This window comes from Arabidopsis lyrata (assembly GCF_000004255.2).
Source record: "Arabidopsis lyrata subsp. lyrata unplaced genomic scaffold ARALYscaffold_76, whole genome shotgun sequence".
In the NCBI taxonomy this organism is placed as follows: domain Eukaryota; kingdom Viridiplantae; phylum Streptophyta; class Magnoliopsida; order Brassicales; family Brassicaceae; genus Arabidopsis; species Arabidopsis lyrata.
The window spans coordinates 1767-14329 of record NW_003302495.1 but is presented as its reverse complement, the minus strand read 5'-3'; the positions used below and the strand labels follow the sequence as shown (position 1 = coordinate 14329).

Here is a 12563-nt window from a genome sequence, read left to right as displayed (position 1 = left end):
GTATTGAAATCTCTGAAAGTAGCTCTCTCCAATTATCTTCCAAAGGGTTCAAGCTCAGAGAATTACAAAAGCCAAAGACCAGATAATGAAATAAATAAACCCTAAAAACTATTTATAATGTCTCAAAAACGTGCAGAGACTAAAATTGCAAATAAGAAAGTCTTCTGGGTAAATTCTGCGGGCTTTAAAACTCTAAACCGTCGAGACTTCTTGCTGGGCAGTGTTTGGTGTCGAGCGACACCAAGGGTGTCGGTCGACACTCATGCCTTGGTTCGAACCGGATTCGTCTCCTCAGCTCCAAATCCTCGGTTTAGCTCCATAATGATTCCTTTTCTCCACTTTTGTCCCGAACGTGTAAAAACCTGAAAAGATTCAAAAAGATACTAGAAACAACAAAAAGACTCTAAAAACAATACATATATCACGGTTAAAATCGGTAAAATCCGTGATATATCATTTTTCTTTTTGAGTCTTATTCTTATTTTTCTTTTTCTTTTGAGTCGTTTTATTGAGATTATGATCTTTTGAGTCGTTTTATTGAGATTATGATCTGTTAGAAAATATGATATTTTTCTCTAGATAATTGCCTGGTTAGTTTAATGCTGCAGATTCAATTCAATATGATTAATGGAAAATCAAGAGAGTTAATCTATAGACCAGAAGACATCCACGTTAATTTCCAACACAATCCGCTAAAGCCTGAGCAAAGTTCATGATCTTCACCTCCTCAATCCGGTTAGTATTCTCAGAACTTGACTCCTCGTTCATACCTGATAAATGAGACCTATGTGGAAAAAGATGGTATTCCTCTACCTTATACATAAAAAACAAAGATTGTGATGATTTTCTTTTGAAGTAAAGAGATAGGAATTTTTTTAGTAAACTCATTATTTTACTTCAAGAAGGATGATCACACGAAGATTGGAAGCGAGGTTAGGAAAATTTACGATGATACCATTATTTGCCTACACCTTTGAAGTTTAAAATAAAAAAAGTTCGAAAAAGAATAAGTGTGGGGAGAGATAGAGTACTGCAATATGTTGAAATGGTTGATTTACCATGGTATAGTACGGAAATGAGTCTATAAGGTTTTTGAGTACTGATTTTATTGATGAGATTTATGCAATGAGGGCTATAGGATATGGTTGGGGAATTTGGTTTGGAATTTGGAATATTGAGAATGCTTGCGAAGAATTACATGGTGATTAGGATTTGATGCAATCTGCTAGGCATTTGGATTTGGTTTGAATAATCAAGGTAATAGGCTGGAGAAATTGGGAGTTTTGATGTTTTCAAACTTCTTCCACGGGTTCAGTTTGTGTATTTTGCTTGAGGGCAAGCAAAAGCTAAGTCTGAGGGAGTTGACATATCACAGATTTTACCGATTTAAGCCATGATATATGCGTCAGTTTTAGAGTCTTTTTGTTGTTTCTAGTGTCTTTTTAAGTCTTTTCAGGTTTTTACACGTTCGGGACAATTTTGGAGATAAGGAACCATTCTGGTGTCGACCGACACATGAAGGAACGAAATCGGAATCAGACCAAGGCATGAGTGTCGACCGACACCCCTGGTGTCGATCGACACCACACGCAGCCCAGCAAAAGTCTCGATGGTTTAAGAGTTTTAAAGCCCGAAGAATTAACCCAGAAGACTTCCTTCTTTCCAACTTTAGTCCCTACACGTTTTTGGAGACATTATAAATAATTTTTAGGGTTTTTATTATTGATTATCTTGCATCTTGCTTTTGGCTTTGTAATTCTCTGAGCTTGAATCCTTTGGAATATAATTGGAGAGAGCTACTTTCAGAGATTAAAAAATCTTTGTAGAGAGAAAATTTATTCTAAACTGTATTCTTCTTTTGATTTCTTGTTTTGCAATCTATTCAAACATGTTTTTTTTGTTTCATTAATCATGTCTGAGTAATCTTCTTGTTAGGTTTAGGGATTCTCATTAGCGATTTAGATGAAGTAGTAATTAGATTACCTGTTAGGATTAATCTTTAGAGTTCTTCACCATAGGTTGTTCTTAATGCTAGTTATAGAGTAGCTAACTAGAACTTGATCATAGGATAATAAATAGATTCGAGAGTTCAACTATTACTGAAACTATCTTAGGTGGGTAGAGATTACTAGATACATTCGAGAGGTGGTCTACGAATATTTGTAAGGAAAAATCCCATTATAAATCTTCAAGTCCCTAAATCTGTCCTCAAACTAAGATTAATTAACAGTCCATGTTAACTCCGTTTAAAACACTAAACAGTCGTTAATGGCCTGTTTTTGCCGTTAATCTACTATATATTTTTGCAACACTTTTAAGGGATCCTAATCGGGTCAAATTTTTTTTAATTTTTGGATATTTAATGTTTTTGACCCGGAAATATGTCAATCGGATCCTACCTTATTTGTGATTTTGACCCGAATTTTTTGAATCGGATCCTTCCTTAATTGAAACTCTCTGCATCAAATCGATTTTAACTTTATTATTCCTACAAAAAAGGAAAACGAAATTAATAGATAGAATTTTGAAAGATATCAATCGTAAATATATTTATAACTAACAAACCAATCTTTGACAATCAAATTGTTTCCTATTATAATGCTAAAGATATTGATGCAAATCACATATGTTTCCTAAATAAAATGTAAATAAAGATTTTTGGAACTAATTCCATAACAAATTTAATAATTATTCATTTACTTTTCTAATTCTAGCCAATTATGATTAAGTTGAAGAGATTTTGCTTGCTCACAAAGATTTTTTGCAAATGTATCACAGCTAAACTTAATCATATATGTCCTCTATATATACCCATTTCATTTCCAGAGAAACACAACACTTTTAAACACGACAAAAAAATTAGCTCAAAGACCTTCAATTCTTTTCATCCTAAATTACCTCTTTTTCATTTTCCATTCATATTGTTCTTCATGACATCAACAAAGATTTGATTGGAGATTCTATCTCAGATCCTTAGAATCTGAAAGAAAAAAAGAATTCAAAGAAAAACTATAGAATTAGTTTTAGCGGATGAAAAGGTGGTTCAATAATCTCTAGATAATTTTTGTCTATCATCTCTATATGGATATTTTTTACTTATAGAATTAGTTTTGTTTTTCTGAATGGTTTCTTATATTGGTGATACATGGCATTGCGTTTTAATTTCTATTTTGTATATTTGAATTATCAAGTTGATGATAAGATTGCATCAACCTATAAACAATGTTAAACCAATGATAACTCTCTCATGCAGTTAGGTTTTCTCAAGTTTCATTGAATTTATAGTCTCACACACTCCTATCACTTTCATTAATAAAATATATAAACAATCACAGTTAAGTATGTAAAAATGTTTCTACTTGCAGGTCTAACAGAACATAACCATTGCAACTATCATGTTCAGTTAATCTCAATTAGTAGAACTCATATTTGAATCAGCTCAACACGTATATAATAACGTTCACTCATATGACATACATACACTGCATTGGACGACAAAATACCAAAACAATATTCCGCTAAAAACCAAAATAATACTAATCCACGATCCTTCTAACTTACCTAGCAAGTTGCAAGATTACACTCACTTACTAACCAAATTAAATGGCATCATTATATATGAAAATAATAAATAATAGGAGACTCGGCAAATAAAGAAAGTGAGCATACTTGGCTGCAATCGAATCCATTGTGCAAGTGAAGGGTTTGTTATCATCTCTCAATTCAGCAATCACAAGTTGACACAAGTATGGACCAAATCTGAAATGAAGAAGTTGGAACTTAGTAGTGGCATAGCCACACAAATCATAAGAAATCAGTTTGATTAAGAGGTAACTAGAAACTAACTACAAATGGGAGAAGACGACATTTCACCAACCTTTTCTCATAAAGAATGGCAGATACAAGACTAGCGAAAGTTTCTGGCTTTATGTCTCTTTCTTCCCTAAGCTGATATAATTATGACGAAATACGAGTCGTTGGTACCTTCAGTCCCAAAGACATATAAAAAACAAAGCCCTAAATTTTGTAATTCACCTAAAATTCTCTGAGGAAATGAGTAAACATATGAACATAGAATAGTCACGAGATCTTACAATGTTTGGACATCAGTAGCGAGACCGGAATGTCCGATGAAGAGTTAATCGTGGATCTTATAGATTCACAAATAATCGGTAGCGATGGTTTGTAATTGCACACCATGCCTCTGATCACTGGCAATAGCGAAGCAGTTTTTCCCTTCCATAGCGTCGACGGCACTTTCATTGTACTCGAAGATCTGAATCACCACAATGTCCATCGATTCATCGTTCAAATCATACTATCAATTATTGCGCAGAACAAACAAAATTTCGAAATTGAAGAAGAATCGGGAAGGAACACCGACATCGGAAAATTAGGGTTTAGGGAGTGAAGCTTTGGGAGTTTTTCTATTTGCTAATCAAAGGTATAATCTGTTGATTGATGTGTTTTGTGTTTACAAACCGTCTTTGGTGTATCGAAGAAGGAGAAGAAGAAATCATTGTGGGCTGGGCGTTTGTTCATTGGGCATGTGTTCAAAAAAGGCCCATCAAGATGTTCAAGTGTGTTTTGCTTTATCGATGTTTAATTTGAGGTCCAAGCTAAATGGAATTCCAAGCTAAATAATAACTTTTTAGATTCTCAGGTCAAAGAGAAAAAGTGAAACATATAAATATTTGTCTCTGTGACATTAAGGGGGTGTTATTGGATGGGGGTTTTTAATGGATTTTGAAATCTGCTGTTATTGGATTAGTATTTGCAAAATTACGTTAAAAATCTGCTGTTATTAGATTAGTATTTGTTTGATGTATTCTAAAATGAATTAAAAACAACTGTTATTGAATATTCATTTGATTTGTTTCATTTTGGATTTGAATGGACTTTTACTCATAAAACATGAACAAAAACAATCCGAGCATTTTATCAAGTATTTCATCTCTCTCCCTCTCTCCCTCTCTCTCTCTCCGAAAACTGGTATCCACTAACAAAAAATTATAACCTATTACCTAGTGTTTTCTTTTGCGATTCTCTCAGTTATTTTGCAATACACATACTTTAAGTTATTTTTTACAAAACATCAACAACTTTGGGTTCTTCATCTTCCACGGCGGCGCTCTCCAGACTCTAGCCCACCCAACCTTGGGTTCTTCAACCTAGTTATTATATATATATTTTTTTTTACAGCCGTTCCTGAAATATTTATTATTTTGTTATTGGAATAAAGTTTTAAAATGAATAATTTTGTAATTCTTGACATAAATTATATGCATTGGAATTCAAAATCCATTACCAATGACTTCAAAATTCCATTACCAATGATTTTCAAGTTCAATGGACACCCCACGTTTAAGAATTGGATTTCAAAATCCAATTCACTTTACATGTCAATTCAAGTCCATTAAAAGCCTCCATCCAATAACACCCCCTAATACTTTGTGTCTTTCACTTTTTTTTTATCTAATTACGGGATTTTTTATTTTTAAGAAAAAATGCCAAAAAATATTTGGCTTATTTATTACACTAATATTAAATATTTCGCAATAGTAGAATGACACTAATTCATTTAACATAATAACAACGTACATATGCGTCAAAAAATAATATCCCAAGTTAACAATTCTAATAATATGAAAAACCATAAAACACTAACTTTAAATATACATTTTTTCAATTAAAAATTAAATAAAAATTACCGTGCGGTATACCACTGGTTAAATCCTAGACCGCTTTTTTTGTTTGGACGCATTTTTAAGTTATTTTTATAATTTATTTAAACTTACTTAATTTTGAACTTTATAATAGTATTTATATATTTAAAATTTATAAACGTTTAAATTATTTATAATATTTAAACTCTATAATTTTTTATAATATTAATAATATTTGAACTTTATAAACATTAAAATATAAATACTATGGGAATAATTTTTAAGAAACTTTTAAACTGACTCGAATTATATGTCATTAAAAAATGTATTTTTAAAAAGAAAATAATAAAATAGTGTTTAATTTCACAGGACGGAGTTATATGGTGGGACGGGTTTGAGTCGATATTAATGTGGGATAGTTACCACGGGTGAAATCGTATAATTAACAAATAAAATACAAGTATATAATCATAAACACTAAAAAAAAATATTAAAAAAACAACTACAACTTAAAATTTACTTTTTAGTTACAAAAATATCAATCGGCGGTACAACGCGAGGTAAAATCTAGATTTATTACAAACCAAACACAATCAATCATAAGATTATAAACAAAAAATTCTTAATCAAATATATATAACACAAATAATCAAGTTATAAAAAAATACAAACAAAAATTTATTTAACCCGCGGTGTACGGCGGGTCATATCCTAGTTTTTTACATTATTTTATAACATTTGACTATGTAAACTCTCGACATCATTTTTTATTTATTTATTAATATAAAGACAGATGTTATAGGGATGTGCCTTTAGTCAAGTGGTTAAGTCCATTTGACTCCGCCTTCCCACCGGAGTTCGACTCTAGTAAGTCGCGTTACCCCGCGTAGTAGGGATTGGCTATGTATCGGGCCTTGTCGATCCAAATATGTTAAAAAAAAAAAGAAAGACAGTTGTTATAAAAAAATAAAAATGGAAATAAGAAAAGGATCGATCCCTTTCCCTTTCCTCACTTTTCTCAATTCTAGGGTTCATAATTTCTGGGTTTGAACAAAAGAGGGATTGATTATAAAGAAGTTTCGAACTACATAAAGAAGTTAGATGGAAAGTAAAGATGGAGTCGATTATAAGGGATTGATTGCGTGAGCGGTTTCAATTTTTGGGTATTGCAATTTAATGTTTTAACGATGTTATAGTTGACTGTTAGTCAACCTTAGGTTGGGCACAAATTTGGGAATTTGAAGGTTTATATTGGTAATATTAACTAGTTGGAGGTTGGAGGTTTTAGTTAGGAAAATGTTTTGACTTGGAGGTTTGTTTTGGGATTTTCCCTATTTGTAAACATATCAAACTTGCTTTTAAATACTAGTCTAAATCTAGGAGTTTACATTCGAGAGGTGGAACTACATGATATTAGATTAGTTAGTCAATACATTCGAGAAGTGTTTTGAGTTCTAGAACGGTCGATAATAATCCTAATTAATTTGCTTGATTTACTGTTAGTTTATCTCTTGAGAATTTTCCTAAACTTGATGTTTTAATCTATTGAATTTTCACCTGATTTAATTGCTTGCTTTTTTTGATTTAATTTGCTTAATATTTTATTTAGCCTAATTTCGAGACTCTTAGCTTATTGTGTGACCAAAAGAACTTTGTGGAATTCTACCCTAAAGTATTGCAATTGATATCTTATTTGAGAGAGTAGTTTTAGGAAAACTTTGACCCATATTAGAGTCGAAATGATCATTTCTCTGATAAACCAAAAGCACCTCTTCAAGCCAAACATATGGCCTATTCACGACATCCCTGCCATCCTCCTGTCTTTGAAGGGAAAAAACCATCTGTCCCTAGTAAAGCTCCTTCATCACAAGGTAAATAATTTGCTGGAGCCCCTCTTGAGTCTCAAGGTACAGAGTTTGTAGACCTCCATTCAGAATCTCAACAGGAACATGGTATATTTGAACCTAAGGGAACTGCGAAGAGGACAAAACATGAAAGCTATCCTCTCCTGCGTAATCCCTCCACGCGGTCAGCCAAAAATGCAAAAGAAGTAGGGTCTCCACTGCCTTCTCGCAACAAGCCTGCTTCTAAGAAAACAAAAGAGAAACCCCAATCCTCTGCTTCTGCTCCTGTTTCTCGGCCCGCTCGTAAGAAAACAGAAAAAAAAATCCTTTCTCTTGTAGATGCTTCGTAGGCTGGTGTAGGAAGCTCTTCTTCAGTGATTGTAACCCATTCTGAATTATCTGATTTGAAGGCTTGGATTTTACAACAGTTTGGTGACCTCTGTTCCAAAATTAATGAAGATATGTTGAAGATTTTAGGCGATAAGTATCAACATTCAAAGTCAGGGTATCCTCATTCCGACAAATCAAAAAGTCATGCCATGAACAAGAAGGATAAACTTGTTTCACGGAAACATCAACGAGAAGAGCTCACATCTTTATCTTCTGGCAACTCTTCATCCATTTTGAAGCATGGATTATATGGACAGATTCCCATGGTAGGGATGCAAAAGTTACTCCGAACTTTGTAGGTTTTGATGATACGTGGGATCTTTACGGGCTTGCAAAATATATTGCTCAGGTATAAGTTTTCAGGAAAAATGTTTCTGGTTTGATTTATTTTATCTAACTAGCAAAAAATGTAGCTCACCCTGTTATGTTTCATTTATTTACAGAAGATACAAGTAGATATCTCTGCCTCTCCAATCCAAAACTCATATGGAGAAGAGGTACATATTTATTTTTTCAATGCCATCCCTTTTTATGTTCTTATATATCTTATTGATATCCCCTAAATCGCATTTGGAGTTGTAGTGTGCTGCTGATGTGACAACAAAATATCCCTTGAATGGGTCAAATGATTTTGTTGAAACAACAATGCCTCAAAAAGAAACTGGTGAGGACCCAATATTTGTTGAATCTCCTAAGTGTAAATACCGCAATCTCTCTTCCATTGTGGCAGCCTCACATGCATATTTTGTTCATGAGACAACCAATATTCGTCTGCCGCTTGCGGTTAAACGTGTTCCTAGGCGTTCCCGGTTCTTCGACTCTGCTGAATTTAGCGTTGATCCCATGATTAGTACATTGTTTAAGAGTCGATCTAAGGAACCTGCTTACACCCGTCTCCCCAGTTGGATGAGGAAGAGTTCTAGGAATTTAGAGAGCTGCTTGAAGATGATGCGGACATGTAAGCATATTAACTGTTCCATCAATTTACCCGACACTTTCATACTTATATTTATCAATTCTAATATGATAATAAACTCATCCTTTTTTCAGGTACATCACCATTTGCACTGGTCACTAGCTCACAAATGGTCACTTCTTGGACATTGCAACCAAGGAAAAATGGGTGAAAACCGAGGTAATGGATTCCTGTTATATATATGCTTCCTTTATGGCTCGCCACCCTTGCATAATTTTTTTACACTTCATAAATTTGTAATATTATATGAAACAGCATATGCAGCTCATCACAGGTGTAACGCCCTAACCGTCCCTACCAGTGGGCCCCACGTTCTCTCTCGGATCCACGGGCGCACTCCTCTCCGACGGCCGGTCCGCTACGTCCGGGAGGTTTTAAAGACTTGTTTATCGATCCTACAAATCACCACATGATCTTTTCCCTGTGTTTTGTCCTCACTCACACAGTTCCGAAAATCACTTCCCGGAAGGTCACCCATCCTCTGAAACTACTCCAACCCAAACACGCTTAACTGTGGAGTTCTCTCAGGACAGTTGACCGAAAAGATAAGTGTACTTTGGTGACATAGGTGGCTAAATCAATCCTTTTAAACCTCTCCGCATGCACCACAATATTCCTGAAACCAGGGTGTTACAACTCACCCCCACTAACTGATCGCAACGTCCTCGTTGCGCACCAAGACCGTCACCCCTACGGTGTGAGCCTTCTTGACTCCACACTCGGCTGGGTTCGGCTCTGATACCACTTGTAACGCCCCGACCGTCCCTACCAGTGGGCCCCACGTCCTCTCTCGGACCCACAGGCCCACTCCTGTCCGACGGCCGGTTCGCTACGTCTGGGAGGTTTTAAAGACTTGTTTACCGACCCTACAAATCACCACATGATCTTTCCCTGTGTTTTGTCCTCACTGACACAGTTCCGACAACCACGCTTAACTGTGGAGTTCTCTCAGGACAGTTGACCGAGAAGATAAGTGCACTTTAGTGACATAGGTAGCCAAATCAGTCCTTTTAAACCTCTTCGCATACACTACCATATTCCTGAAACCGGTGTGTTACAACGGGACTGCTGGTGAGATGGCATAAACTTTTTAAAACGTGTTGTCATCATTGATACTTGGTTTGCAAGTCTTGTGTCCACCCACTATGTAGATTTCATGAAATGTGAGGACAAGAAAAATTATGACTGGGGTCATCAATCAAGTTATTTGTAACAAGATAATCCACTTGAATTCACATGAAATCTGAATTTCTCAAGCAACACACCGTAGAATTCCTAGACCCCTTCATTTCCTCAACTCTGGACGAAGCTATTGCTTTTCTGATGACACCAATTATTGATAGTTTTCTTGGCTACTCAAAAGATTTTGCAGACTTTCTCTGATTACCCACCTCACGACTGAGCCTTTCACTTGTAGTCGTACTACCGGATTATACGACAACAAAAGTGATGGAGTTTGTGGCCCGGTATCCGCAAAGTTTTTTGAGATGCATGCTCATGGTATGGACTATGCTAACATGACTGCTTTTACTGATGAGGTTGTCACTCGTATTAGGAAGGGTCAATGGAGCTGACATGTTAACATGTGAGCTCACTACTCCAAAAAAAATATATTGAAAAAGGTAATAATATAATCTTACAACATTTTTTCACATATCACAGAATTGATTCATGTAAAGATAAGTAATGTTCAAAATGAATACTAACATGTGAATTTTCTCACAAAATGACATCATATGTACATATATGACACATATTTTGGCAGGTTTTAATTTTTCTTCATTTTTTATGAATGATGAAGTATTAAAATATAGCCCATTAGTTATTACCATCGATATGAATGTTGTGAGATTATGCAAATGTATACATACTTCAACAAGTTATTAAATCAACCAAAAATAAAAAAAAGAAGGAAAAAATAAAAATATTAAATAGTTTATTAAGTTGTGTTTGATAGGAGATACACAATATATATATATTGTGAAAACATTAACATAATGCTAAAACTCACATAATGTAAACTTTTCTAAATACAGAAAGTAAATATGCTATGACAATATATCGAGATCTACATAATTGTTTTTTGGGTTCACGGATTTCACTTCATAGATGGGCTTTCATAGCCCAAAGTACTTGGTTTGCAAGATACACATCTTGCTCTCCAAGTTATCTCCAATATTCTCCCGCACGACAAATATGTGACGCGAATGCAAAACGCAAAATATTCAAACACAAAGCAGAAAACCTATGTCGTGGACATCATGTAAGGATGGATAAATCATGTCAACATATATGAACTTCAATTAAGATTAATTTTAATCGATCCAATTAACATGTATATGAAATCTTGTGAACTGATACTTTAAATTGATCCAATTCATATATATATATATATATATAAGAGAAATTGTGTGAAAATTTGTGTGAAAATCGTGTGAAGTGATACCTGTTAATAATATATGACATGTGTCTCTTATTTGAGAAACAGTTTCTCACAATTTTCTCCCAGGGTTTAAAACTTTAAATAACCTGGTAATCGTGTGAAGTGAAACTCGCGGTTGCAGTTTATCAATGTGTCGTTAATGTGGCCGTCGTCCTCAGAGTCGGAGTCATCGTCCAATGAGTCGTCGCCGTTGTTCGGCATGTTGTATTCATGTGGATGATTATGCGAGACATCTTCATCGCCGTTGTAAAACACAGCTAGTAGTAAGAGAGGTGACATTTCTGAGATTTGTTTTTTTCTTGTGTTATCTTTGTGATAGAAGCTTAAAGTCTAGATTGGCAAAGCACGCCTTTATATAGCAATTACGAACACTCAACGTCCATTCAAGTAAATTAAAGTAAAATAGAAAAACAAGAATTAAATTTAGAAATATAAAAAAGTGAATTTACGACACCCTACCATCCATTCGTTATCTTACTATTTTCTAACTAGAGTTTCCATTGAAATCTAGATATATGTATTTCTCAACAAATTAACTTTTTTTAGTTGCATGTTTCTGAATATTGGGTGTCTTTTTCAAATCATTTATGCAAAGTCAATGGAGCTGACATGTTAACATGTGAACTCACTACTCAAAAAAAAAATATATAGAAAAAGGTAATAATATAATCTTACAACATTTTTTCATATATCACACAATTAATTCATGCAAATCCAAGTAATGTTCAAAATAAATACTAACATGTGAGTTCTCTCACAAAATAACATCATATGTACATATATGACACATATTTTGGCAGATTTATTTTTTTCTTCATTTTTTATGAATGATGAAGTAATAAAATACAGTTCATTAGTTACTATCATCGATATAAATATTGTGAGGTTATGCAAATGTATATATACTTCAACAAGTTATTAAATTAACCAAACATAAAAAAGAAGAAAAGAATAAAAAAATTAAATAGTTTATTGAGCTGTGTCTGATATGAGACACACAATATATATATATATATATATATATATATATATATATATATATATATTATGAAAACATTAACATAATGCTAACAATCACATAATGTAAACTTTTCTAAACAAAGAAAGTAAATATGATAGGACAATATATCGAGATCTCCATAACTTTTTTTCGGGTTCACGGACTTCACTTCATAGATGGGCTTTCATAACCAAAAGTACTAGGTATGCAAGACACACATCTTGCTCTCCAAGTTAGAGCATAA

General features: G+C 33.9%; 1 long non-coding RNA gene across 3 annotated transcripts; it reads right to left on the bottom strand.

The window, feature by feature from the left end:
- Positions 1-9: 9 nt before the first annotated feature.
- On the bottom strand, positions 10-4631 carry LOC9299022. 3 transcript variants are annotated; one of them, XR_002330504.1, is made up of 6 exons: positions 4095-4631; positions 3878-3984; positions 3670-3759; positions 2899-2980; positions 2400-2488; positions 10-362 (listed from the first exon to the last, which is right to left on the bottom strand). It is a non-coding gene; the product is annotated as an uncharacterized LOC9299022 (long non-coding RNA). The 3 variants fall into 3 exon arrangements; XR_002330503.1 differs by having other exon boundaries at positions 10-2488; XR_002330505.1 differs by lacking the exon at positions 2899-2980 and having other exon boundaries at positions 10-2488.
- Between the last annotated feature and the right edge of the window lie 7932 nt (positions 4632-12563).